The 5,937-nt window shown below is 48.4% G+C and overlaps 1 protein-coding gene across 1 annotated transcript in view; it reads left to right on the forward strand.

Moving 5' to 3' along the window:
- The first annotated feature begins 744 nt into the window (after nt 1-744).
- MICAL2 (microtubule associated monooxygenase, calponin and LIM domain containing 2) overlaps nt 745-5,937 on the forward strand; it is a 162,069-nt gene continuing 156,876 nt past the window's right edge. The window contains exon 1 of the mRNA XM_015418213.1: nt 745-815. The gene's annotated coding sequence lies outside the window, so the exon portion shown is untranslated. The remainder of the gene's footprint in view (nt 816-5,937) is intronic.

Genomic DNA, 5,937 nt, shown 5'->3' on the forward strand with positions numbered 1-5,937 from the left:
TATAAAGCGCAAGATAGAGGGAAAACACCAGTTCCAACAGGGGTCAAAAAAACGCGGATAAAAGAGCAAAAACCGCCGGGGCGGGAGGCGGGATTGCCTATATAGACAGGAAACTTTAATGCGGGAGAGATCGCCTGCGAGTCCCGCACTAAAGTCCGTGTGACCGGACCCTAAGTTTGCTCTGGAGCCCTCCTTCCTGAGCTGAGGCAAACAATGTGTGAGCCAGAGGCTAAAAAGCTGTGAGCTGGCTCCCACTAACTCAGCGTAGAGGGAACGCTGGTCCCCGGCGGCACACACCAGGAAAAGTTTTTCCACCCTGCTCCGTTGGATGATGCATAAATAGAGTGACTCGCCCGAAGTCCCGCCGAACTCGAGGGCCGGAGGAATTTCCTTCCAGAGCGTCGGACGCGCCGTGCGCTGGAGCTCTAACGAGGCACCGAGCACGTCCCCGCGCGAGCCTAAGGCCCAGCGGAACCCATTCGCTTCCCGGGCGCTGAAAAGGCGTCTGCCTCAGCACTGCAGCACTCCCTTCCGAGCGCCCACGTGCGAGCCGGCGGTGACAGGGCTGCCCGCGCCTGATTGGCCGCGAGAGTTCAACCAAGAACCCCGCCCGGCCGCCCAGCGTTTGGCTCCGGCCGGCAGGCAGCGATCAGGCTCAGAGCCGCTCGCGCCGCCTCGCGCAACGTGTCGCGCGCGGGCGGATTCGCCGACTCCCGGCCAGGCGGGGAAAGAGACGCGTCCCGGCGAGGCAGCCGCAGCCGCGCCTCCCCACCCGGCTCTCCCCGCCTCTTCCAACCTGCTGAGCGGCGCCCCCGGTAAGTGACCCCAGTCCGGCCCCAGAGAGAGCGCGCTGCGTCCGGGGACACCCCGGGAGAGAGGGAGGGAGGGGCGCCCGTGGGGACTCTTGTGTAACGAGGGCGGCGGCGCGTCCCGGGGCAGCCCGTCTCCCGCGGGCGTTTCTGACCCGGTCGCCGCTGGTGGCGGCGCGCAGGTGGTGCTTGGCCGGGGGACGGCGAGGGCGCCTCTTCCCCGCCACTCCCACCCCGAACGAGGGGACCTGGTGGCACCCAGTTGGGGATCCGCTGGGACTCCGCTCGCCGCTGCCTGGCGAGACGAGCCCGGACTGAAGAGCGACAGGACGTGATAGAGCCGCGAACCAGAAGCCACATCCAGGGCAGAGGCGGAAATGAAGGGGGGGGGGGGCGAGAGAGCGCGGGCGTGCTTTGCTGTTCATACGTGCGAGAGCAGGGACGGCGCTTCTGTAACTCTTTCTTTCTCCTTCTTCCCCCTGTGGGATCTTTCCCCCGTTAGCTTGGTTAAAACAGGTGGATTTCCCAGGTAGCCCTTGATGGTAGAGGCTATGGAAATGCCCTTAGAGGCAGAAGTAAAGGTAAAGGTAAAGGTTCCCTTCCTCGAAAGCCAGTCGAATCCGACTCTAGGGTTGCGGTGCTCATCTCCGTTTCCAAACTGAAGAGCCAGCGCTGTCCGAAGACGTTTCCGTGGTCACGTGGCCGGCATGACTAAATGCCCAAGGTGCACGGAACGCTGTTACCTTCCCACCGAAGTGGTACCTATTTATCTACTTGCAATTTCTTGTAGAGGCAGAACCTCTTGGTAATTGCTGTAGAAAGATATCTCGGATGAAGAAGCAAATTAAAAGGAACATTTATTCAAATGTATAAAAGCATAGCTAAAGGCACCCATCACAAAGCCCTGAAATGCTTTTGTCCTCTTTGGTTAGGAACTGCTCTTCCCTTTCCGCAGCCTACGCTTTTCTGGGCTTTTGACTAGGAAGTCTGGCGTGTGGGCATCTGTGAGTATCCAAGCATCATTGGATGCTACCCTGTCGTAATAATTCTCTCCCTGGAGTTTCTGGTCCAAACAGAAATCTCTGTGGGCAGGAGGGGAAAGGAAAGCGCAATGTAATATCTAATAACAGGTCGACCCTGTCTGATATTCTGTTAGGTTGTCTGCATGGATACAGGAGCCTGTTACCTTCAGCCACAATTCAGTAGAGAAGCACAGGAATGCTGGTCCTTTTTGTCTCCTGAGTAGTTTCCCTTGGCTTTTGTGCAGATCCTAGAAACAAAGGAACGTTTCCTTCAAATGCAGACAGTATACTTTCGAGTGTTCTGAAAGTGATGCTGGCCTTTCTGAAGTTTTCTTTACAAGACTTAACATTAGGTTGCTCATAAAGTTTTACTAGTGCTGCTGATAGCAAAGAGGCTGTCACTGGTAAAACTTAAAGGGAAAATGAGGTGCGGTAGATGAAGAATGTAGATAGAAGATATCTGGGTGTGGAAGGGAAGTCAGAGGTTGTTTACTGGTAGTTGTGAGCGTGCTGTTCCCTCTGTTATGGGAGATGGAGAGGAGCCTGTGTAGTATACTAGCACTGTAATCCTAAACAGAGTTACACCCTGCTAAGTCCGCCACAGTCAATGGATTTAGAAGGGTTTAGGTCTGATTAGATCTGCACAGTGTACTACAGAAGCAGAAATTCCCAGCAATAAAGCCTGTGCCAAAACATGTTGATAGGTTAACTCTTGTTTTGCACCAAGCCCGTGGCACAACACACAACTTGTAAGGATTACTTAATAGATGGAATAGTGGAGCTACAAGTGTGAAACACTTGTGCTTTGAAACATGACCACCATGTCTTGCAGCGTTTGCCGAAGTATTCTTTGTTAGTCTTCTCTATCAGCGCACCTCTTTGCCACAAGTGTGTTCCACATAGTGTGAAATGGTATGTCTATTTAAGGATGTGTGTGCCTGGCTAGTTTTTATAGAGGGAGGTGGAACTGGATGAGTTCTTCAAGCATCAAAATTCCTGATGCTCCTTTCCTCAGTCACTGAATGTATGGGCAGTTTCATTAGTGGTGGGCTTCTCTTTATGTGCCTTGTATGAGGACTGTTGACAAAAATTGTTTCAGGCCACATCCTGTTTTTGGGCACTGCTTCTGCTCTCTGAGTTCAGAGTTGGTATAGGAACCTTCTGCACCAACTCAACTTAAAATGGGTCGTGGTGGTGGTCGGTAGGCACATAGTTAAAATGAATGACCTTTGTCACCTATCATGTTGTTCACCATCTGAAATACTGTTGCATCACATAGAAAATGTAGACTCTGGCTTTACACATCAACATTGCCCTTTACCTATACCTTTGAATAAAGTTGGCATTAAGATTCCAAGACAAAATGTTGCAGCTGCTGGTATTTCCTTTATACGCCCTAGTTACTTTAAAAAGATCTGCTGACAGTCTTTTTCCAAATGAATAAAGTTAATAGCAGTTGCTTGAGTAGATGACTCTTTTGCATATGGGAAAACCTTCCAACTTCTGTGGTCCCTGGGGGGGGGGGAGAGAAAGGTAAAATGGTGTGAATTCTAAAAACAAGCTTTTCTTTTAATTGTGCCTGTTGGGTCTGTAATGTTTTTAATGTTTACACAGCACCTTAATGCTCCAGCTTGGTCCCTCAGCCGTAGTAGTAGAAAGACTTACTGGGCGAGCAGTACTAATTCTGCCGGAATGCCTGCTCAAGTTTAGGCTTATAAATATTTTGTGGTTGGAGGGGGGCAGAATATGATGCTATCACTCAGGGGTCGTTTCGTAGAAAAAGAGGCGCACGAGCTCATTAGCATAACTCATTCGCATAACTCATTAGCATAGGCCACGCCCCCTGATGTCACCGGAAGTGTGTCAGAAGGCAACACCCACCACCGCTCAGGCTCCACTGGACTGTTTTGGATTGCTAGCTATTTGGGGGGGGGGGAGAGGAACGTGCAGATCCCTCCTCGCAGAGGAGGGAGAGCTTGTGCCTGAATAAAACTTGGTCTTAAAGGTGCCACTGGACTGTTTCGGGCCGGGGGGGTGGGCTCTGCAACTTACCTGGCTGCTTCTTGCTCTGACTGAGGGCTGCTGGGAGCAGGGGGTGGGGCTTGTTGCATGTGCCCGCCCCCTGGGCTCTTTACTGCCGGAGCTCCGCTCCTGTGCGCTCCTGCAGGAAATGGCCCCTGCTATCACTGATATATAATATTCAGTGGGTTGGTGCTTGTTTGAATTATTTAGTTAGTAAATAGCTGCACTCTCAGCTCCCAAGGCAATCTACAGCATTAAAAGAGAAAACTTATGCAGCATAAAACTCAGTGATAACAATAACTAAAGCAGCAAAGTAAATGTGTTTAGGAAAAGGACACTGGTCCTAAAGGCATGTATGTAGGAGTAATTAGCCCAACTGTTCTTGGTGGAGTTTATAGTAGAACCTGTTTAAACCCCAGCATTTCAGTTTAATTAAACTATGGATTGCATTTTCCATAAGGGCCCTTGATTTTCTGGTGAGTTGTGGGAAGCCACCTGAAGTCTTATGGCTGCCTTACCATAGCGGACCCAATACGGATAAAGCTGGGTAGGTTTGGCTCCCTTTGTTTTCAGAAGAGAGGCATACATGCTTGACTCTCATCTATCTGGATTGTGGCTTTTTAATTAAAAAAGCTATTAACTAAAGATGTCTTAAGCTATTCACCTATAAACTATCAATGCAACAGATGCGCTTCATAGAAGCACGCTAATTGGGGAGCCATGATTAGGTAGGCTTCCCTTCCGTGTACGTGCTTAATGGCAATGTTATAAAATGGTAGTCAATTCCTAAATGTGCTTACTAGGCAGGAAGATGGACTGGTACTTGAAATGTGTGTTTAGAATTATGTCATTGATCTCAATGTCTGTGATGCCTGAATAAAATCATGTGTTGGGATTTTTTTGTTTTGTTCCTTGCATAGTGCTGCTATAGCTTGTCATTATGCTCACGACCCACGTACTGAGCACTTATATGTTGGTGCAGCAGGTTAGAGAGCTGATAGTACATAAACTCTTTACAATTGGCACCCAGACCAATAATCACAGCCAAGAAGCAATTTGATCATGGAATCTGAATGACGTTCTCACCACTAGAGATGGTCACATCAGGTCAGAGTTGAAACATATTCATGGGAGGAGAAACTTTCCTATTCCTGTTTGCTGTTTATTCCATATGCCAACAAAGCAGCGTGGTATAAAATGGGAACCTTGGAGGGCAGATCTGCCCTGTTTTCTACCAGTTTGCTGTGAATCTTGGCACAAGTTTCTTAACCAGTCTGACTTGGTTCCTTTTTTTTTTAACATATGGAAAGAAGTTTTTTTTAAAAACATATGCAGTGCTTGCTTCCCAGGAGTGCTAAACTCTAATTAACAATGCAAAATATTTTTATCTTGATGGTAGAGGCTATAGAAATATCCTGTTGCCCTTAGAGGCAGAACCTCTTGGTAATTGCTGTAGAAAAATATCTCAGATGAAGAAACAAATTAAAAGCAATATTTATTCAAATTTATAAAAGCATAGCTAAAAGCACCCATCACAAAGCCCTAAAATGCTTTTGTTCTCTTTGGTTAGGAACTGCTCTTCCGTTTATTTTAAAGAATGAAGAACTAGATTTGGCAGCAGTAAACTTAGAAATTCTATATATTCAGTTTAGAACACAATCTTTTCTGCGTATGTACAGATGTAAATGCAGATGGAACATTTTAGGTTCAAGTGGGTTCACTTAAGTTTTGGAACTGCAAGTGCTTCATCACTTGATGACAAGTGACCTTCGCTGGGAGAGAAGAGAGTAACCTTGTTGATCCTTCTGGCCTCTCAGTGTGTTTCAGTACTATTAACCATAGTATTATCCTTCTGACTTGGTTGACTGAGATGAGAATTCATGGCACTGCGCTCTGGTGCTTGCTGTCTTGGGTGGCTGATGGTCTGCTTTACATAAGAACATAAAAGACACCAATGTTGGATCAGGCCAAAGGCCCATCTAGTCCAACACTCTGTCACACAGTGGCCAAAAATACCAGGTGCCATCAGGAGGTCCACCAGTGGGGCCAGGACATTAGAAGCCCTCCCACTGTTGCCCCCCCCA

The sequence above is a fragment of the Gekko japonicus genome, unplaced genomic scaffold (assembly GCF_001447785.1).
Source record: "Gekko japonicus isolate JY-2015 unplaced genomic scaffold, Gekko_japonicus_V1.1 scaffold2788, whole genome shotgun sequence".
NCBI lineage: Eukaryota > Metazoa > Chordata > Lepidosauria > Squamata > Gekkonidae > Gekko > Gekko japonicus.